The 23129-nt window shown below is 41.1% G+C and overlaps 1 protein-coding gene and 2 non-coding genes across 3 annotated transcripts in view; 1 reads left to right on the top strand and 2 right to left on the bottom strand.

Annotated features, from left to right (window-relative positions):
- Nucleotides 1-23129, bottom strand: part of LOC112617063 (glycerol-3-phosphate dehydrogenase, mitochondrial) — a 247956-nt gene that overhangs the window by 176531 nt on the left and 48296 nt on the right. The window lies entirely within an intron of this gene.
- Nucleotides 10380-10450, top strand: TRNAG-GCC. Its single transcript has one exon. It is a non-coding gene; the product is annotated as a tRNA-Gly (tRNA).
- TRNAA-CGC lies at nt 10753-10824 on the bottom strand. The gene has a single exon. It is a non-coding gene; the product is annotated as a tRNA-Ala (tRNA).

Here is a 23129-nt window from a genome sequence, read left to right as displayed (position 1 = left end):
GTTCAAGGGATCCTCTGCCTCAACACGCCTGGCTAATTTTTTAACGAGCTGGTGTCTCACTGTGTTGACCCAGGCTGGTGTCAAACTCCTGGCCTCAAGGGATCCTCCTGCCTCAACTTCCCAAAATGTTAGGATTACAGGCATGAACCACCACACCCGGTCCAGGATGTTAACTTTGGAGAATAGTATATTTATGGAATATAGGTCCTCTCTCCTCACTATGCTGAATTGTTCCTTGACTTTCTAGATTTTTTGTTTTTGTTTTTTAAAGATGGAATCTCCCTCTGTCATTCAGTTTGGAGTACAGTGGTGCAATCATAGCTCACTGCAACCTCAAACTCCCAGGCTCAAGTGATCCTCCCACCTCAGCCTCGTGAGTAACTAGGACTACAGGCATGCACCACCATGTCTGGCTAATGTTTATTTTTTGTGGAGTTGGGGGTCTGCCTATGTTGGCCAGGGTGCTCTTGAACGGCTGGCCCTGAAAGGTCCTCCCACCTAGGCTTCCCAGAGAACTCAGACTGTGATGTCAGCCACCACACTCAGCAGACTCTCTACTATTATTGTATTTTGCTTTGCGTTGCTTAAATTGTCAAGAACTAATATTAAGAATGAAGTTAATGGTATTAACGTACAAATATACTGGTATCTGGCAAGTCAAAAATGTAAGACTATAGTATCCTAACTGCTGAGTTACTTCTTGATAACCTAATGCATTAGCTTGCTAGAGCTGCCCTAACAAGTATCATCAATTGTGTGGCTTAGAAATTTATCGTCTCAGTTTTGGACGCCACAGATCCAAGATCAAGGTTCTGGCAGAACTGATTTTTCTGTGGGAAGAGAGGGAAAATCTGCTGCATATCTCTTTCTGGCTTCTGGTGGTTTGTTTCTTAGTTTATAGAAGCATCACCTGAACCACGGCCTTCATCTTCAGATGGTGTGTGTGTTTCTCTGTCCAGATTTTCCCTTTTATAAGAACACCAGTCCTATTGGATTAGGGTCCACCCTAATGACCTCATCTTTACTTGATCACCTGCAAAGACCTTATTTCCAAATAAGGTCACATTTCGAGGGGTTAGGACTTCAACATACGAATTTTTGGGCAACACAATTTAACTCATAACACAATAGCCTACGTGGCCCCACCCAAATTTCACCCATCAGCCAAGATCCTTCAGGAACTGGCTGCATTTGCCTTTCTTGTGTTTTTGTTTGTTTGTTTGTTTTTGTTTTTGTTTTTTTGACCAGGTGCAGTGGGGCAATCACAGCTTACTGCAGCCTCAACCTTTCGGGCTCAAGAGTTCCTCCCACTTCAGCTTCTCTGTAGCTGGGACTACAGAGGTGAATGCCACCATGCCTGGCTAGTTTTTTTATCTTTTGTAGAGATGGTGGGCAGGGGGTGGTCTCCCTGTGTTGCCCAGACTGGTCTCAAACTCCTGGGCTCAAGCCATGCACCCAGCTCGGCCTCCCAAAGTGCTGGGATCATAGGCCAGAGCCACTGCACCCATCCTGTAGTCGGCATTTCTAACCAGTTCCCAGGCGATGCTTTCAAGACCTCTTTTAGCACTACATGTTTTCAGCTTATTCAAAGTTGTTTATTTTCTCCTAAACTGCAAACTTTTCATATTTCAAAACAATATAAAAAGTTCACAGACTATTAATGCTGAGAAGAATCTTGGTAATCTAGAACACTATCTTTGGCCAGGCTCGGTATCTAACGCCTGTAATACTAGCAGTTTGGGAGGCCAATGTGGGCAGATTAAGGGAGCCCAGGAGTTCGAGACCGGTCTGGGCAACATAGCAAAACCCCATGTCTACAAAAAATACAAAAATTCGCCAGTGTGGTGGCGCATGTAGTCTCAGCTCCTCAGGAGGCTGAGGTGGGAGGATCATCTGGTCCTGGGGACCTCAAGACAACAGTGAGCCGTGATTGTGCCACTACACTCTAACCTGGGTGACAGAGCAAGACCCTGTCTCAAAAAAATAAAAAAAATTACAACATGGAGACAGCAGAAGATTAAATAAGTGCAAGAATCCACTAACGTTTGGGAGCAAAAGAGTAATATAATAAATGCAATGATTAAGAAAAATAGACATTTTTGGAGAGTAATTTTGCAATATGGATCAAAATTTAAACTATACTCACCTTTTGACTTAGCAATTTTTCTCCCAGGAATTTATCCTGTAGATGTTCTCATGTGAACAAAATGGCATTCGTTCAAGGCATCCACTGTAGCATTGTTCCTACTAGCAAAAGATTAGAAACAGTCTAAATGTCCTCTGCTAAAGAACTGGCTCAGGTAATTATGGTACCTCCATGCCATGGACTTGCTCACTGTCTTCATGCATCTTACAGTTACAGCTGGGTTCTTTATTTCCATGCTTTGATTCTAATCCTTAGGCAACTTGGCCTTGGGGCACTGCTTGTTATTGTGAGATAGAAAAAATAATGTCTTAATTCCTAGTCCATAAAAGACAATTTAAAAAATGAACACAGAGCCACTAAAAAGATAAAGTTAGTTCTGTGTGTTCTGAGAAGGATAATTTTCCAAGATGTATATTTCTGGGGGGATAAGAAAGGATATGAGCATAATGGCATGTATAGTATGTACCATTTGTGCTTAAAAATAAACTGCATGACTCTCAAAAAAAAAGATTAAAAAAAATTTAAATAAAAGTTGCAATGTTTATATCCACCTAGAAATATTTGTGAAGGGAAACACAGGACACTGATAACAATGGTTGCCTCTAGGAAAGGAAACCCAGGATCTGTTGCCCAGGCTGGAGTGCAGCGGTATGATCTCACTGCAACTTCCGCCTCCCGGGTTCAAGAGATTCTCCTGCCTCAGACTTCCAAGTAGCTGGGATTACAGGCACGAGCCACCATGCCCAGCTAATTTTTGTATTTTTGAGTAGAGACGGGGTTTCACCATATTGGCCAGGCTGGTCTCAAACTCGTGACCTCAAGTGATCTGCTCGTCTTGGCCTCCCAAAGTGCTGGGATTACAGGCTAAGCCACTGTGCCAGGCCAGGCATACTTTTCAATGAATACTCTCTCATACCTTTTGAATTTTGTGCCATACATGTGGGTTTCTTATGAAAAAACGTGTATTTTAAAAGATCCAAATAACTTGGGAAGAAGAAGAAGAGAGAACTTTAGGAAGGGAAGTGAAAGCTATTTCCACCAAGAGGCGCAGCTCTGAAGTATCTGAATAAATGCTTCACCCAGAATGAGAGCCAAGAGAAAGGTGAAGAGTTCCCACTCACATTTCCTCCACCATGAGGGCTCTGTATGGATTTAAAGCTAATTCAATTTTGGAATAAAGAAATGACTGAATTTTCCAAAATTAAGGAAGAAAGAAAGAAAAGGAGAGAGAGAGAGAGAGAAGAAGTAGGGGAGGGAAAGGAAAAAATGCAATTGGTAGCAGCATGCAGGATGGCAGAGGAAATCTGAGGTTTCCAGGGTAGCCCAGGGAGTGAGCTGGTAATTGTCTGCACTGTGTAGGAGACATTGGCATGAGGAGGGAGAACAAGAGTCAATGCCATCTTAAAAGGAGAAATCAGACTTGTTGACTAATTGGACATGCTTGAGGACTAGGAATGAGCATATCGTGAGCAGGATGATTTTGCAGTGACAGCTTTCCAGGAAAAATTGCTGCATTCTCAACATCTGCATGCATCTGAGAATTACACCTGGATTCTTCATTTCCATGCCTTGATTTTAATCCTTAGGAAAGTAGGCCTTAGGGTACTACTTGTGATTCTAAAATGGAATAAGTAATGATTTAATTCCCAGCCAGTAAAGGGCAATCCAAATGACTGGCTCCACCATTTCCCTAGGGCTAGTTTGTAACCTGGGACAGAAATAAGCTGTGTGTATTAAATCAATACAATCACTCACAGGTGGAAAAAAAAAAAAAAAAAGAAAGGCATTGCTTGCTTTGGTGACTTTTTATTATATGAACTATTTCTGTCGCTGAACTGTTTACTTTCTTCAGATGACATAAGCCTGGCCACTTTTCTATGATGAGCTAACACCAGCTAGGAACTTGGTACCTTGAGCAAGTGCTCCAAGGTGCTATGATGCAACTTACAAGCCCCTGCCTGTCACACTGGGTGTCACAATGGCCAGGGTTGCCTAAAAGAGAAGATTGTGTAACACTTCACAGCACTCAAGTGCTTTCTTTCTCTCTACTAGCTTCATTGGGAGCCTCTTATCCGAGCATGGGAACAGAGCAGACCAAGGGAAGTGTTAGCGTGTGCCACCCAGAAGGCACTGTTGGCCACCCGATCTCTTCAAGCTTGACCACACAGATAATAAAATCACTGCCTACTACAGCATTCCCGACGTGAAACAGGATTACTGTACAGTATATCTATGAAACACTCTGACACATGCGTTTGTCGTGTTGTATTATTCAGAATTAGCAAAAGAAGTGGGGCTCTGCCTGCCTCCACAGATGCCACTGCCCTGCTTCTCCAACTGTGGCTCCTCAATTCCTGTCATTCCCTAAGGCTGTGTCCTCATCACTCTTTTCTCTGTGTGATATTCTCCATTTCCACATTTTTGCATTTCACTTCTCAGGTGATTAACTTCCAAATCCACTTCTGTAGCCTTGATTGCTCCAGGGGTTGATCTAACCACTTAGCAGACACCTCTTCTTTCTTACTTCAAAGTCAGAATTTCCAAAAATGAGTACTTTACCCCACCGTTTTCCTTCCAGTATTTTCTCTTCCTTACTTTTCTACACTACACCGCAAGTCTATCAATCATGTAAGGTAGATTCCTAGATTAATTTTTCTTCCTCCTTCTGTCTTGCCATGAACCTCATGCTAGAGCCTCCGCTAGCATGGTTCATGGACCTCATCATCTCTCTACTCCTATTCTAATCACCTCCTGAACAGACTTCTCTATTTTTAGTTTCTCTTCTTTCTACTTGTCTGTCACACTGTTGCCTGAATATTCCTTCAAATGCTCCAATCCTTCTTTGCAATAGAATTTACCTTATTCCAACAAGCTGGGAATGTGTCCTAAAAATTTTCTCATGGTTTTTGTTGTCTCGATAGTGTTATCATTGACGAATTTCTCTAAATTTTTCTTTTTTTTTTGGAGATGGAGTCTCACTCTGTTCCCTAGGCTGGAGTGCAATGGCACAATCTTGGCTCACTGCAACCTCTGCCTCCTGGGTTCAAGGGATTTTCCTGCCTCAGCTGCTTAAGTAGCTGGGATTACAGCCGCACCACCATGCCCAGCTTTTTTTTCTTTTTTTTGATATTTTTAATAGAGATGGGGTTTCACACATTGGTCAGTGTGGTCTTGAACTTCTGACCCCAGGTGATCCACTCACCTTGGCCTCCCAAAGTGCTGGGATTACAGGCATGAGACACCATGCTTGGCCTAAACTTTTCTTAAACTTTAATATTATTAGTCTATATCACATCCTGGGTAATGAGTTCTCTAAGTTTACCATGTTTGGGGTAAAAGAGTTTCTCAATTTGTGTTAAGATTCTAGCAAAATACTGCTTAAACTAACTTTAAAGGCTAATGTTGTTGTTGTTGTAATTTTTTTACAGACAAGGTCTTGCTCTGTTGCACAGGCTGAAGTGCAGTAGCACAGTTATAGCTCACTGCAGCCAGCCTCAAACTCCCAGGCTCAAGCAACTCTCCAACCTTAGTCTCCCAAGTAGCTGGAACTACAGGTGTGTACCACCACACCTGGGTAATTTATTTCTTTTATTTTTATTTTTTGTAGAGACAAGGTCTCACTATGTTGCCCAGGCTGGTGTGTCAAATTCCTGGCCTCAGCTGATCCTTCTGTCTCTGCCTCTCAAAGTGCTAGGATTACTGGTGTGAGTTACTACACTTGGCCCACCACGTGTTGTTTAGGGACAATTTACTGACTCATATAAACACAAAATCCAGAATTTTTTCTAGTCAGGCATGGCTGCTTCTAGTGGCACAATATCATATTAGGAATATGTTTGTCTCTTTCTTCTGGACAACCCAAACTATACACTCGACCTGTTTGAACAACCCAGCAAAAAGACAGAGTTTACTGAAAACTTCTGCATGAGAGTTTCGGCAAGGACTTTTCAACGTCCCAGATTTAGTCACATACCCATCTCTAAAAAAGTACAGTGCCAAGGGAAAATACACACCTGCTATTGTGACAGAGAAATACAGAAAAAGAGGCAAGTTAGCCTAACCCAAATCTCAAAGTATTGATTATCTATAGAACAGAAGGTTTCTTGTACCAGAAGGAGTTGGGTGGAGTGCTGGATGCACACGCGTGCAGGCGCGCACATACACACACACACACACACACACACACACACACACATCCCTTGAATGCTTTTGGCTACATGTAACAAAATGCTCAACTCAAACATACTTAAACGATAGAGGTCTTTAATTTACCTAACCAAAAGTCTGCATGAAAAAAATTTCAGGATGGTGCAGAGCCTTTTTCTATTTTCCTGTGGGATCACACTCTGTCTCCCTTCAAGTCATAGGATGGTTGGGCAGCTCCAAGCATTACACCCTCATACAAGGAGAAAGGGTAAGAGAGATCTTCCATATCATCTTTCCCAGAAACTCCTAGCTGACTATTCTTGCCCTCATTGGCAGGGATTCAGTGAAAAGCACACCTCAGATCAATTTGGAAAGAAAAATGAGATAACTGGCTTAGTGTACCACCATTTGTCCCTTGGGCCAGGTAAACTAGAATGGACTTTTAGTGAAAAAATAAATAAATAAATAAATAAAGAGGCCTTTGGGTAGGCCACTAGTAATGTTTTACATGAGACTTTTTTTTCTTGTGTTCTGAGATTTTTTTTTTTTTTTTTGAGACAGGGGCTCACTTTGTCGCCCAGGCTGGAGTGCAGTGGCACCATCTTGGCTCTCTGCAGCTTTGACCTCAGGCCTCCCACTTGAGCTTCACCACTGACTGGCTGGTGAAGCCTCATTTTTATTGCCGTGCTCCCTCAGTTCCACCAGCTCATTTTTAAACTCCCTATTTATTTGCCTTTGTTTGTTAGGTTACACGTTCAAAATAAAAACTTGGAGAAGCTCTGAACTAAATAATCTATGATTCTTTAGATTTTTGAAGTTAGGATTCAAAATTAAAAACAATCTTTAAGAATCTTGGGGGCCAGGCACAGTGGCTCACCCCTGTAATCCCAACACTTTGGGAGACTGAGCAGGGAGGATTGAATGAGCTCAAGAGTTCGAGGCCAGCCTGGCTAACATAGTGAAACACCTCTCTCCTCTCTCCAAAAAAATAAAATAAATTAAAAAATTAGCTGTGCATGGTGGTGCACACCTGTAATCTCTGCCATGAAAGTGAGGCCTCACCAGCCAATGGCCCTGAAGCACCTCTGGAAAGGTACATCACTTCAGAATGGGATTGTAAAACCCCATTTCTCCCCCATTTCTTTTATTTTAAAGAATAAACTAAAGTTAGAAAAAGTAAAATGAGTTGACCTTGTTCTTCCACAGGTTATTTAGGATTATAGTCTGATTCTCTAATTCCCTAATCCCTTCATATCTTTTATGTCTTTATAATTCTGTATTCGTCTTCAGATTTTGCTCTTTACCCACACACTAAGAAGTCCTTAAAGATAAATCTTAATGGAGAAGTCATAACTTTATTTCAGTAGCCTTTTATGATCTTTCTCTAACACCATTCTATTATTCTTAATATATAATATCCTAAACTACATGCAGCATTTGCGTTTCAGTACACAGTGAGCTATTCTGTTGTAGGCTGAATTGGCAGTGCTAACCACTCCAACACTGACCATAACACTGTATGTTCCAGTCATGCCTCTACGAGCCTCAGCTTCCTACCTCACGGGGTTGAAGTCCATGTGTAGTGTACTTACAAAGCCTGGCACACAGTTACTGCTATGTGTTAGCTGTTACTTTCTCATAACTTTTCCCCAAATTCTTCTTGACCAAAGATTCTGGAAATTGTTAGGAATTTCCCTCCCAGAGATAAAAAGCCAATGTTGCCTATATCCACAGCCTTTTATCTTGTATTTAGAATCATTTCCATAAATTCATTTCCTTCACTTTATTTTTCCCCCTCCTATATCTTTTGTTGTGTCATTCACAATTTCACTTTCCTTGGAAACTAAGGGTAAAGGATCAGATTCATACTACTAGAGTTAAAAGAGGTCTTAAATGAAGGAAGGGGCAGCTTAGAAAATTCAGGTCACTTGGCTAGAATCATCAATATTTCAAGTTCTCTATGCAAATCACATAGTTACAATTTACCAATTTCCAAACTAGAAATTTGGGTCAGTGTTCCAATTTCTGTTCCCTGTTTCTTTGCCTCTATTCCCAATTTCTTTTTTTTTTTTTTTTTTGAGTGCTGTTCATTTTCTTTTATTAATATAGTGCATGTATTACTACCAAAAATAGAATCTGCAACAAAAAATAGAAATTGCCTTGCTTTGTGTTATGAATTTGTGGGAGGAAATTTCCACTTCTCTTTCCTGGTGGGCCATCAAGAGTGCAAAACTGGTTCATTTGAGTGAGGAGCATATAATTATTTTGCTTTATTATAATGCCAGGGCTTGGGGATGAGGTACTGATAGTGGTTTCACAGAACAGAGGCTGGGAAAGAATTTCTACTGGAGCGATGCAGAGGATGCCAGGTCAATGGGAGGATGTAGCAGGTGTGGTGGTTGGAAGGGAAGAGGAAAAATATTAGTAAGTCAACTGAGAAGGGCAGGAAAGGCCAAAAAGCAGCCAAAAAGACATGAAGACTTGGCACAGGTTGTCTGTAGGCAGAATAAAGGTCCAGGAGATATAAAAGCAAGAGAGATACATACAGCAAACAAAAGGTTAAGCAGGAAGAGAAAGAAGCAGTCCTGAGCAAACAAGTGGGAAAGGGACTGATTGAGGGGATGGCCAGGAATGGGGAAGAATGGCATGTCATAGAAATGGCATGTGTCCGAGTTGAATTAGCTTAAGGATGGGGAGGAAGGGCTGCACGGCATTGCATAATCTTAATTAAATTTATATTATCTTGCCACACCTTTTTACACAACGGTATCCTGTGTAAATTTTGAGAAGTGGATTCATTTTGTCTGAAGATCATATTGGTAGATGAATATTTCCCCATCTTGACCATGATTTGCATCATCCTGGGGATCACCTTCCTGTTATCCACCCTCTTTGAACTGCTGTTGGCATATATTGACTGTCATGTTCCCTCAGTTGGAATGCCAAAAGTCTGGGGTTACTTTTCAGTCTGTTCCTTGGTTTTATGGAATTTCTTTTATTTTTTATTTTTTTATTTTTTTTGAATATTTAATATATTATTATTATTATTATACTTTAAGTTCTAGGGTACATGTGCATAACGTGCAGGTTTGTTACATATGTATACTTGTGCCATGTTGGTGTGCTGCACCCATCAACTCGTCAGCACCCTTCAACTCATCATTTACATCAGGTATAACTCCCAATGCAATCCCTCCCCCCTCCCCCCTCCCCATGATAGGCCCCGGTGTGTGATGTTCCCCTTCCGGAGTCCAAGTGATCTCATTGTTCAATTCCCACCTATGAGTGAGAGCATGCGGTGTTTGGTTTTCTGTTCTTGTGATAGTTTGCTAAGAATGATGGTTTCCAGCTGCATCCATGTCCCTACAAAGGACACAAACTCATCTTTTTTTATGGCTGCATAGTATTCCATGGTGTATATGTGCCACATTTTCTTAATCCAGTCTGTCACTGATGGACATTTGGGTTGATTCCAAGTCTTTGCTATTGTGAATAGCGCTGCAATAAACTTACGTGTGTGTGTGTCTTTATAGCAGCATGATTTATAATCCTTTGGGTATATACCCAGTAATGGGATGGCTGGGTCATATGGTACATCTAGTTCTAGATCTTTGAGGAATTGCTAAACTGTTTTCCATAATGGTTGAACTAGTTTACAATCCCACCAACAGTGTAAAAGTGTTCCTCTATTCCCAATTTCTAACAAATCTCCATTATGTATTTGCCTGAATAGGTAAAATAATAAAAGGAAAAAAATGGCAGAAGGCTGGAGGGAGAGTTGTTATAAATTATCTAAGTGTCTGAAGATAGGCTAGGTGATTGTGTAATCCTGTGCATATATAACAAAATCTTCATTTGCCTCCTTCACCAGAGTTTCAGAAGAAAGAATCTCATAAAGTTCTAAAGGAGTTAGTATAATGAAAATTTTTGTAAATGTTAATGTTTTTCTAGCGTTTTACGATAATTATGTTATTAAAAGTTTGATTGTTTTCTGTTTTGAATGCAGAAATACACGATTGTTACTAGGGTAGTAGTACCAGGGTGTAAATGTCTTCTAGTAAGCAAAAGAAAAACTTTTGTGCCATAAGCATTGGTGGTTCAGTGGTAGAATTCTCGCCTGCCACGCGGGAGGCCCGGGTTCGATTCCCGGCCAATGCAAGCTCCTTTTGACCCATAGTGTTTTCCCGTGGGTATCACAGGTGCCTGAAAGTTCAATAACGTCTTTTAAACGCTGGACTCATGCAAATAAAGAAATATTAATGAAAGCTAATTCTCTATTTCACTTTTACTTAGAGCAGTCAAAAGGTTTCCGTGAGCTTCGCTGATTTTTTTCTATCCTCTTTTTATACTGTTTTTGGGCACCTAGATGCGAGCAAAATGTTTTTACAGGTAACAGGGTAAATATTCTAAAATACCAACATGAAAAGAGGAAGAGGAAAAAAACCGAACACTGGCTGGTTTGGAGATGCCGGGGATTGAACCCGGGACCTCACACATGCGAAGCGCGCGCTCTACCACTGAGCTACATCCCCCAGCCGAAAACCTCCTTTCTGATGTCCATACTCATTCAGTCTGTTAGCTCTAGTTAAATTATTGTATTACGATCTTTATTTTTAAGAGTTTATATTGGTGAGTGCTTCTGAAATATGTTTCTTCTTTTCCCATATCCACCCTAAGTTGTTTCCACGGTGCATTCAGACCTCGCGCAACGAGTTGGCAACGAAACGCTCAGCTGGGACGAATGAGGCCTCACTCCAGGGCACTTCTGCTGGGTGTCGGGAGTCTGGGATCCGGGAGGCATCCGGTGCCCTGCGCGGCCAGAGCGGCTGGACTCCCCTGTGCCCAATGCCTGCCGGAGCTGGCGCCTCCCCAGGCTTACCACGCAGGCGCCGCAGATCCAGGAGGTCGTGAGGTGCCCGGCCTCCGGCTTTGCTGCCGGGTGGAACTGCGGTCCAGACGCCCAGCGCTCGGGCCGTAACGCGAGCGTCGCCTCTGGTGCCCGTGGAGACTGGTTCATGGAACAGAAAGGTGGAGACCTTCTTTTCAAACACGAAAACATTATGGATTTACCTGAACACTCTTCACCCCCGAAAATAAATGCACATCTCAGGAAAACCACGTGTTCACGCCAAATCCCCATACCTTACAACCAGATGACCCCTTGCAGATTAAAATGATTTGCGACTTGCTCTTCATTTTCATGAGGTCAAACTGAAAGAAAGAATATGACACCACCACCTTCCCTGTAGCTTAATCATATATAAACGATGGTAAGATTGGGGCAGGGGACTTGCTCCAGGTAGATTTTTATTTTCTCTTTTTGATACTCACACCCTGGGCCAGTCTTAACAGATTGGTAAATGGTGATCGTAGTGTAAGCCATTGAACATCTCCTTTAATGTCCTCTGAACCCTCTCTAACCACTAATGGTACCCAAGCTCCAAATTAAAAGACCTATCCCGAGTCCTCTTCCCTCTGAAATTGCCTCTCCAGTTGGCTGAGTGCTAGGTAAATCCATGTGCTGACTTGCCATAGAGTGAGATGAGGTGTGTTTGACATTTTCAGGTGCAGTTTAAGCTGATACCACCCCAGCCTGGTGAAAACTGAGTGGTGGAAGCCTCAGACACTCCGATGGGAGCAGGGGAGAGATCTGGTGTCGAGGTAGCTGGGTTACCGTCACTTCCAGCTAACCTGTAAGGCTGGCCCCAACAGGTAGCACCGTGAGGGCCTAGAATTTCCACTTCCTTCAGTTGCAGAGCACTCCCGATAAATGACCACTTGGTCAGCAAGCCGAGAGCCAGAGCAGAAAACAGAGGTTTCAAAATCACTCCTGAGCAAACCACAAGTTTCACAATCAATTTCTGAATTAAAAATAAATAAACCATTGTGTTTGCTTACAGTAATTTAAACAAATAATGGCTCATAATTACATTTTGGTTTAAACTAGAACAGGACACAGGCTGATCTAATTCAAATGTAATACAGAATGTCCAAGAGGACAGTCATTGAAGAGCTCTGCTCTACCAAGCCTGAACATTTCCAAATCACCCTCCGCATTCCACCCTCAGGCACTAGAACATGAGCATCTTCAATTGATTCTGAATCAGGAAATGCGGACACAGCCATTTCTCCACCCAATGCAAATTTAAACTATACTGTTCAGTTCACTATGAGGGAAGTATGTTGGGCCTCTGGCGACTTCAACTTTGTCATCTTTTGGGGGATCCTGTTCCTCATGTTATGGTTATTTCTCCATCACCTGAGGCCTTCCATTTTTTGAACTTTTTTTCTCAGGCAATTCGGAAATTTCAGAGCCCACAGAAGATCCCTTTTAGGATGAGTTCATGTCCTTTGTAGGGACATGGATGAAGCTGGAAACCATCATTCTCAGCAAACTATCGCAAGAACAGAAAACCAAACACCGCGTGTTCTCACTCGTAGGTGGGAATTGAACAACTGAACACTTGGACACAGGAAGGGGAACATCACACACCGGGGCCTGTCGTGGGGTGGGGGAGAGGGGAGGGATAGCATTAGGATATACCTAATGTAAATGATGAGTTAATGGGTGCAGCACACCAACATGGCACATGTATACATATGTAACAAACCTGCACGTTGTGCACATGTACCCTAGTACTTAAAGTATAATAATAATAATAATAAAAAGAAGATCCCTTTTAAATGTTCACTCCTCAAATTTCAAGAGTTCAGGCTCTGTAAGCGCATCTGATAAAGCAAATGAGGCTGATCTCTAAAACCAACAGGGGACTTAAAGTTGATTTAGAGCTCTAAAACCGACAGGGAATGTGAAATTGCTTTACTGGCCTACCTTAACCAAAAGGCTCTCACTTAGTGGGTTTTGTCAGCCACTATGGCTGATGGGAGAGGTGAAGCAGGGGGTACACTTTTGGATTGGGGGCCTTTTCAGGAAAGCTTGTTGGATCCAGTTCTGCTTAAATATGTAAAGAGGATGACCAAATGATATGGTTTGGATCTGTGTCCTCACCCAAATCTCATGTTCAGTTGTAATCCCGTGTTGGAATGGGGCCTTGTGGGAGGTGACTGGGTCACAGGGTGCTTTCTCATGAATGGTTTAGTACCATCCTCTTGGTACTGTCTTTGCGTGATAGTGAATGATTTCTCGTGAGATCTGTTTAAAAGTGTGTGGCACCTTCCCCCCGCCTCTTATTGCCGCTCTGACCATGTGAAGTGCCTGCTCCTGCTTTGCCTTTCACCATGAATGTTGGTTTCCTGAGGCCCACCCCCAGAAGCTGAGCAGACACCAGCATCATACTTCCTGTACAGCTTGAATAACCGTGAGCCAATCACACCTCTTTTCTTTAAAAATTACCCTCTCTTGCCAGGTGAGGTGGCTCATACCTGTAATCCCAGCACTTTGGGAGACTGAGGAGGGTGGATCACCTGAGGCCAGGAGTTCGAGACCAGCCTGGCCAATATAGTAAAGCCCTATGTCCACTAAAAATACAAAAATTAGCAGTGTATGTTGGTGCGCACCTGTAATCCCAGCTACTGGGGAGGCTGAGGCTAGAGAATCACTTGAGCCCAGGAGGTGGAGGTTGCAGTAAGCGGGGACTGGTTCCACTGCACTCCAGCCTGGGTGACAGAGCAAGACTCCATCTCAAAAATAAAATAAAATAAAATAAAATAAAAATAAAACAACAACAAAAAATACAGTCTCTCAGGTATTTCTTTACAGCAATGCAAGAATGGCCTAACACACCAAATGTCGAAAGTTATGGAATATTTAAAATGCAGTTCTATCATCTATGTTCCCCACATCTCTCTTGGTTAGCGACAGATTTCCCCTATTCTCAGTCTGTGTCACACACATATCATTCACAAGGTGTGATGATTAATATTAGGTGTCAACTTGTTTGGATTGAAGGATGCCTAGATAGCCGGTAAAGCATTGTTTCTGGGTGTGTCTGTGAGGGTGTTGCCAGAGGAGATTAACATTTGAGTCAGTGGACTGACAGAGGGAGACCCACTCTCAATGTGGGTGGGCACCTTCCAATTGCTTGCCAGTGCAACTAGAACAAAGCAGGTAGAAGAAGGTGGGATAAGCTGACTTGCTGAGTTTTCTGGTTTTCATCTTTCTCCCATGCTGGATTGGACTTCAGACTCCAACTTCTGCGGCCTTTGGACTCTTGGACTTACATCAGTGGTTTGCTGGTGGCTATCGGGTCTTCAGTCACAGACTGAAGGCTGCACTGTCGGCTTCCCTGCTTTTGAGGCTTTTGGACTTGGACTGAACCACTGCTGGCTTCTTTCTTCCTCAGCTTGCACACATCCTATTGTGAGACTTTGCCTTGTAATTGGTGTGAGTCAATACTCCTTAATAAACTCCCTATAAATAGGATATATATATATTATACATGATATATAGTATATAATATATTATATATAGGATATAATATATAAATCATTATATATCATATATAATATATTATACTAGATATAATAGGATATATATATATCTTATTTGTTCTGTCCTTCTGGAAAACCCTGACTAATACACAAGGATTGACCTTAAACCCCTTTTGAAGCAGGTGACTTCTACCTCTGGCACTGTTTTCACATTTCTTGCTTCAGCTCCTGGCACTTTTTGTCCAGGAGGTGTTGAGCATCCTTCCCTCAGAGCTGGGTACGAGCCAAAATGTTTATTCCCAGTCCAGGTACTGGTTTTTACTCTGACTGTACATCAGATGCAATGAGGAAGGCTTTGAAAAATGCCGATGCTTGCTTGAGCCTAAACCGAGACCAACTAGATCAGGATCTCTAGGGGTGAGTCCAGGCATCAGCATCTATCTATCTATCTATCTATCTATCTATCTATCTATCTATCTATCTAATTGACGAATATTTAATGTATTCAGGTGTTCAACATGATGATTTGGTATATGTGTTCACTGTGTAATGATTACCACAATCAAGTTAACACATCCATCACCACCCATGCTATACATTAGGTCCCAGGACTTGTTCATCTTATAACTGAAAGTTATCTTATAACTCAAAGTACTCTTTGACCAACATTTCCCCATTTCCCCCACATCAACAGCTTTTTAAAGTCTCAGTTGATTCCAATGTTCAGCTAAGGCTGAGAGCCACTGCTTGAGAACTGTTAGCATGTCCACATGAGAAACTCATTATTAAGCCAGAGGTTCTCAGCCTTGGCTGCACATTGGAGGTACCTGGCAAGCTTTAAAAAAATACTGATGCCTAGATCCCACTGGCAAATATACTTACTTAATTGGTAGCTGTTTTGAAAGGCTACCCAGGTGATTCTAATATGCAGACAAGGTACAGAACCACTGCATTTGAGCACATACTTTCTCAAATTCTTCATTGAATACATGAGCACTCTAGGCTGCCATAATTCTGAAAGTGGAAGACTTCTGCCCAGAGCTCCTTGCAGTCAGGAATTTGCACTGCTAGAGGGTGAAAGAAGCTTACTCACTCCAACTTCTCCTCTCTATTTTTTTTTCACATAAAATGAAACTGGTGGAGGCAGGTGTTCAAGTGCTAAAAACAAGTATTTCTTAACTTCATGCATTCTGTCTCCCCCACCCCATAATCATATTACGTGAATGAGTTCCTCAAGTAGGTTGTCCCTGATGATTTGCTGGCCATTAAAAAGGCTCAAGAACAGGCCGGGCACGGTGGCTCATGCCTGTAATCCCAGGACTTTGAGAGACCAAGGTGAGCTGATCACCTGAGGTCAGGAGTTCAAGACCAGCCTGGCCAATATAATGAAACCCTGTCTCTACTAAAGATACAAAAAACAAACAAACAAACAAACAAACAAACAAACAAACAAAAAGCCTAGTATGATACTGGGTGCCTGTAGTCCCAGCTACTTGGGAGGTCAAGGCAGAAGAATCACTTGAACCCAGGATGCAGAGGTTACAGTAAGCCAAGATCATACCACTGTACTCCAGCCTGGGTGACAGAGTAAGACTCTATCTCAAAAAAAAAAAAAAAAAAAAAAAAGGAGGTGGGGTTCAAGAAGAGACAAGGACATGGGTGGGGAGGAGAGTCATCTATACCTGGTATCAGGGAATTATTCCAGTACTTGTGGCTTGCTGGATGAAAAAGGACTGGATTGCTTTACTCATTACCTATAGGAACAAGTAGCTTTTAGAAATACATTATTTTGCTCCTCAGGGCCATAACTATTAATAATTCTTCATCACCACAGATAATTATCATTAATACCAACCCAAGGGCCGAAAAACTACTGGTTACATTTAATTCAGAGAAAGTTAATAAACATTACTCTTTTCAGAAAGTACCCCAACGTGAAAAATTATAGTAATCATAATTTGCATTTAGAATTAGAAGTATTTATTGAGTAGTAAGTTAGAGTCTACTTGGAAAGATGCAAATTCTATAATTTAGATGCTGTTTACAAATGGATGGAAACAGAAGGAGGTACATATTTGCTATAGTTTGAGTATGTCCCCCAAAAGTTCATATGTTGGGCACTTCCTTGCCATTGTAACAGGATTAAGAGGCAAAGCCCCATCTCTACAAAAAATACAAAAATTACACAGGAGTGATGGCCTGCACCTGTAGTCCCAGATACTTGGGAGGCTGAGGTAGGAGAATTCACTAAGTCTGGAAGGTCAAGGCTGCAGTGAGCCAAGATAGCACCACTGCACTTCAACCTGAGTGAAGAATGAGACCTTGTCTCAAAAAAAAAATGATGTTGTAAAGATTTTTCCAGATTTGGCTGATCTGCTCAACTATAGGAGTTTCTGGAGTCTAAGGGTACTAGTCTATTCACAAAAGCCAAGAACAGGGTATGTATTTTCTTATGGTGATCTTTGACTGAGGTCTCATTTTATCAACTAGCTATACCCCACTAACATTAGCTATTGTATTTTATTCTGTGAATTTCTCATGGCACTAAATATTCACTGGGTTCTCAATAATCATGCTGGCTCACAATTTCATGTGGGAGATTGGTTAAGAGAGTGTTTAAGGGCAAATGGGCAAAAGGAATTCTATTGTGGTGATAATGATATTCTAAAACTGGATTATGGTAATGTTTGTACAATTCAGTAAACTACAAGCATGGGCCACCAAGCCTGGCTAATTTTTTTTTTTTTTTGAGACACGATCTCTCTCTGTCGCCCAGGCTAGAGTGCAGTGGCACTATCTTGGCTCACTGAAACCTCTGCCTCCTGGGTTCAAGCGATTCTCCTGCCTCAGCCTCCCAAATAGCTGGGATTACAAGCATGCACCACCACACCCGGCTAATTTTTGTATTTTTTCGGTAGAGACGGGGTTTCACCATGTGGTCCAGGCTGGTCTCCAACTACTGACCTCAAGTGATCCACCTGCCTCGGCCTCCCAAAGTGCTAGGATTACAGGCGTCAGCCACCACGCCGGTCACATTTTTGTATTCTTTGTAGAGACGGGGTTTTGCCATGTTGCCCAGGCTGGTCTCGAACTTCTGGGCTCAAGTGATCCACCCGTCTTTGCCTCCCAAAGTGCTGAGATTATAACCCAGGCCTGAACCATTGAGCCTAGCCCACATCTCCTTCCATAGGAACACATCCCGGAAGTTGTGAGCCTTATTTATTTCCCCTTAGGTCCCATTAGCCAGAACTTAGTCTAGTGGTTCAATCTAGCTGGAAAGTGAGGGTTGAAACTTAAAAAGGAAGGCCGCATCTGGGCAAAAAGGAAGGCCACATCCGGGCAGGTGGTGGCAACTTGGGTGGTAGACAGCTGTGGAGCCACCATGCCAGCATTGAGCTGTCTGCGTCTGGACTTTTATGAGAGAGAAATAAACTTTCTTCATTTTTAAGTCACTTGATTTGGGATCTCAATTTCCCACAACAGAACCTAAATTCTAATTATTAAAAAGAAAAATTCCCTCTGGGACAAAAACAAGCATATAGACATATGCTGCCCTTGTGACTCAAACAGACATATTTTGAAGCAGTGTTGTCAGGGTTATCACACTAGTTGAGGGCTCTCTTGCTTTGAGTAACTCTCACCTTTAAAGGCTGAGAAAGAAGAGTGAACAGGTACAGCCAATGAGAAAAAAGAAAAAGCAGAACAAAGTTTCAGGGATCCCAACAGGAAAAGTCTGGCACCTGAGAAGTCAGGTTAGATACCCAAGATTTAAAATGCCTATTAGATTGAGTGACATGGAGCTCATAGCTACCTTTAATAAGTTATTTTGCTACAAAATTGAATGTTAATTCTTCTAATATATGCTGTGCAATTCAGTCATTCTCTTTGGCAAAGTTTCTTGTCTTTGTTTATCTTGTCTATTTCTTGCTCTTTACCATGTCAAACCTACCTTAAGCTATTTTTTTTAAAGGAAATTTATTTGGAAATTTATGAGATCCAAGAAATCCAGAAATAACAAAAGACACAAATACTTTTAAATCAAAGAAAATTTGTAAATCAGAAAGGTTCCCTTTCTTCTTTTCTGGTCCTGAAAAATAAGACATTTATTCATTTACTCAGTGAACATCTATTGAAAACCTACTGTGTGCTAGGCATTATGCTTGGGGCTGGGGATAAAAAAGTTACAAAGTTAGAGCTGTCCCTACCCTCACTATACTTAGAGTCAAGGGAGGAGGCAACCAAATATAAAGAAAGTATCAATGATGTGACAAGGCCTAGCATGGTAGCTCATGCCTGTAGTCCCAACACTTTGGGAGGCTGAAACAGGAAGATTGCCTGAGGCCAGGAGTTCGAGACCAGCCTGGCCAACATAGTGAGATCTCATCTCTAAAAAAAAAAGTGTTGATAGAGGATATGGTAAAAGGAGTTAAGAGTTCCATGTGAGCACACAGAAAGAACACTTAATCCAGACCTAGGGGATCAGAGAAGTTTTCTGGGGAGAGTTGAAGTATGAGCAGCAGTTAGCCTATTGAGGATGAACAGGGATAAGAAGGATGAAGAGGAGCATTCTAAATAGAAGCAATAGAATATGCAATGACCCAGAAGACAAGAAGATCATAATGGCTTTAAAAAGCAAAAATACATTTATTTTTTTGTGTGTGCATGTGCTATGTTGTGGACTATGAAAAGGAAGAGATGAAGCTGGAAGGTAGACAAGGTTCAGTTTATGCAGATCCTTGTAAATATCATAAGAGCTCACAGAACTGTGAGAAACATGCTGAGCTCTATAGAGCAAAACAACATGAAATTTTATTTTTAGCAAAATCATTCTGGCTGTAGTATGTAGAATATATAAGTGGCGCCCTTATAAGGGTCTATGTTGTAGAACGGCTAAGGGGGGGCCCCAACAGGAAGCAAGGAGACCACTGGAAGCTTCCTCCTGGCATCCCATAAAGTTATGATGGATATGGGTAAGAGATGATGGTGTCCAATATGGTGTCCACTAGCAACAAATATCTATTAAAATGTGACTAATTCAAATTGAAGATGTAAAATATCCCACTAATATTTTTTAGACATGTTAAAATGACTATATATGTTAAAATATATATTTTATGTTATATAAAATTATATATGTTAAAATATAAATATACATAGTTTATATATAATACACATGTATATATGTAAAATATATATGTATATATAATATATATGTATATATAAAATATATACATGTTAAAATATACATATATTTTATGACATGTTACAATGACTATAGTCATTTTATAGTCATTTTAAATGTATATATTATATATACATACACATATACATACAATAACTATATATATATATATTTTGAGACAGAATCTTGTTCTGTCACCCAGTCTGGGGTACAATGGCTCTGTCTTGGTTCAAGCAATTCTCCTGCCTCAGCCTCCCGAGTAGTTGGGATTACAGGCATGCACCACCATGTTCAGCTCATTTTTCTATTTTTAGCAGAGACAGAGTTTCACTATGTTGGCCAGGCTAGTCTCAAACTCCTGACCTCAGGTGATCCGCCCACCTCAGCCTCTTGCAGTGCTGGGATTACAGGCATGTGCCACCATGCCTGGCCTTAAATGACAATATTTTAAAAATATTTTTATTGTGGTAAAATATATATAACATAAAATTTATCATCTTAAACATTTTTAAGTGTGCAGTTCAGTGATATTAAGCACATTCATATTGTTGTACAACCATCATCACCATCCATTTCCAGAACTCAGAACCCTTTTCATCTTGTAAAACTGAAAATCTATACCCATTGAACAATAATTCCCCATTTTCCCCTTCCTTCAGCCCCTGAAACTACCATTCTACTTTCTGTCTCTATGCATTTGACTACCCTAGGTGCCTCATGTAAGTGGAATCAACAGTATTTGTCTTTTCATGACTAGCTTATTTCATTTAGCATAATGCCCTCAAGTTTCATCCATATTGTAGCATGTAAAATGACAATATTTTTGACATATTGGATTAAATAAAATATACTGTTAAAATTAATCTTAGTGTTTCTTTTTACTTTTTGTGGCTCCTAAAAAATTAAAAGAATTTATATAAATGTATTTCTGGTATTTTCCATTAAAAAAGAAAACGATTTACATATGTGATTCACTATATATACATATATATATGTATATAATTTTTATTTTTTGAGAAAGAGTCTTGCTCCATCATCCAGGCTGGAGTGCAGTGACATGATCTCAGCTCACTGCAACCTCTGCCTTCTGGGTTCGAGTGATTTTCCTGCCTCAGCCTCCCAAGTAGCTGGGATTACAGGCACATGCCACCGTGCCCGGATAATTTTTATATTTTCAGTACAGCTGGAAATATATATTTTTTATATTTTTAGTACAGAACATTTTTATATTTTCACCATGTTGGCCACGCTAGTCTCGAACTCCTGACCTCAAGTGATCCACCCACCTCGGCCTCCCAAAGTGCTGGGATTACAGGCATGAGCCACTGTGCCTGGCCCTCACATTATATTTTTATTGGACAGCACAGTTTTAGAGTCTTTGCATTAGAAAATAGATGAATGAATAAAGAGATATTGAGGTGATGGATTTGATAGAACTTGTTTAACAGTTGCATATAAAGGATAAAAAAGAGGGAGGAATAAATAATGACTCCTAAGCTGCTAACTTGAGCAACTAAATAAAAGGATAACAGATTCTGGAAAGCTTGAGGAAAGAAAGGGTTTTTTTGTTTGTTTTCTTTTTATTTTAAGACAGAAGAGGATTCAGCATGTTTAAAAGAAAATATGAAGGATCAGAGAGAGGAAGACAATAAAGATATGTGAAAAGTACTTTGTCTCCCTTAAGCAGAAGGGAGACACACCTATCTCAATGTAGAAAAAGAAAAGCAGGAGCAGATGGGTTCTGGTATACAGTTAATTCTATAGATTTCGAAATAGTAAATTGAAGACTTTCCCTAAAAAAAAACAAGCTTCTGGCCGGGCACAGTGGCTCATGCCTTTATTCCCAACATTTTGGGAGGCCAAGGCGGGTGGATCACCTGAGGTCAGGAGTTTGAGACCAGCCTGGCCAACATTGTGAAACCCCGTCCCTACTAAAAATACAAAAGTTAGTCAAATGTGGTGGTGCATATCTGTAGTCCCAGCTACTCAGGAGGCTGAGGTAAGAGAATTGCTTAAACCCAAGAGGCGGAGGTTGCAGGGAGCTGAGATTGTGCCACTGCAGTCCAGCCTGGGCAACAGAGCGAGACTCCATTAAAAAAAAAAAAAAAAAGCTTACTGGCCTTCAGGTCAGCTTATTGTGTTGAAAGACCTGAAGAAAGTGGACAAACTCTAAAGACTGGAAGGGTTTCCAGGCAATATTGAGGCTCCATGAGGCTCAAGGGAGGACTGTGGAGAACCACCAGGCCTGGAAGTAGACACAGAGGAAGGAGATCACCAGGTTGCCTGGGCAGAGATTCTTTTAGGTGTCTGTGGAAAAAGGACAATGGTGCCAGAAAGTTTGGGAATTGACAAGAGTATGGCTTAAGAGAAGAACACAGAATCTAAGAGTTTCTTGAAAAAAGTACAGAGAAAAATGGGTTGGCCAGATGCTTGGAGAATTCCTTTAGGTCATATTAGAGAACTGTGGCCAGTGGGATATTTAGAATAAATATTTCAAAGATGGGGAAGCTCAGGCTGATGACGTGGTCCAGAGTGGATACCTAAAGTGGGATGGAGGTGAAGGTTAATAAAGATGAGATCAAGGAATTGAGAGGCCTGCGGCATTCAGAAGGACATTTAATTCACCTCACGAGAATGGAGAGATCTGAGTGGAGCAGGGAGTGAGCCAGATGCATATATCTTCAAGAAATTGAGGAAGAGGTTGGTGACAGGAGGAAAGCAGATTTACAGCACAGTAGTTATCCATTAAATGTTAGTTTTATTTAACAGTTCACATACACATAGAGATACAATATGCCTCTGTCTCTCAATATATACACACACACACTCACATATGCTCCTCCCTACTGACATACAAAGAATCCAGGTTTTTACACAAGCATGCCATAGAGAATTCGGGGTAAATGTGTCAAATTGTGCCTTTTCTTTTTGTGTTGCAGATAGAAAAAAAAAAAAAGATGTGCAATTTGTTACCACCATTAACAACAGAACTTTACAAATGTGCTCAAACAATAGCTTCTAAAGGTTAGGGGCAGGCCATGCTGGTACATGCTGAAAAAGCATTTTTAAAGGCAGATTTTTACAGTGAAGAGTGCTGAACTATGTGTCAGAAGAACTGGTTTCCAAACCAATTGTTCAATTATCACTTGGGTGTTTTGAGGCAAAACAGTTAACCTTGGTGAATCCATCTTCCCATCTGCAGAAGATGGGTGGTTTTTATAGCTCTTACAACTCTACAAGGTCTTTGTGAAGATTCAGTAAGAA

Source organism: Theropithecus gelada, unplaced genomic scaffold (assembly GCF_003255815.1).
Source record: "Theropithecus gelada isolate Dixy unplaced genomic scaffold, Tgel_1.0 HiC_scaffold_15875, whole genome shotgun sequence".
Lineage (NCBI taxonomy): Eukaryota > Metazoa > Chordata > Mammalia > Primates > Cercopithecidae > Theropithecus > Theropithecus gelada.
Note: the sequence above shows the minus strand (reverse complement) of the source record. Positions and strands in the feature narration are given on the sequence as shown.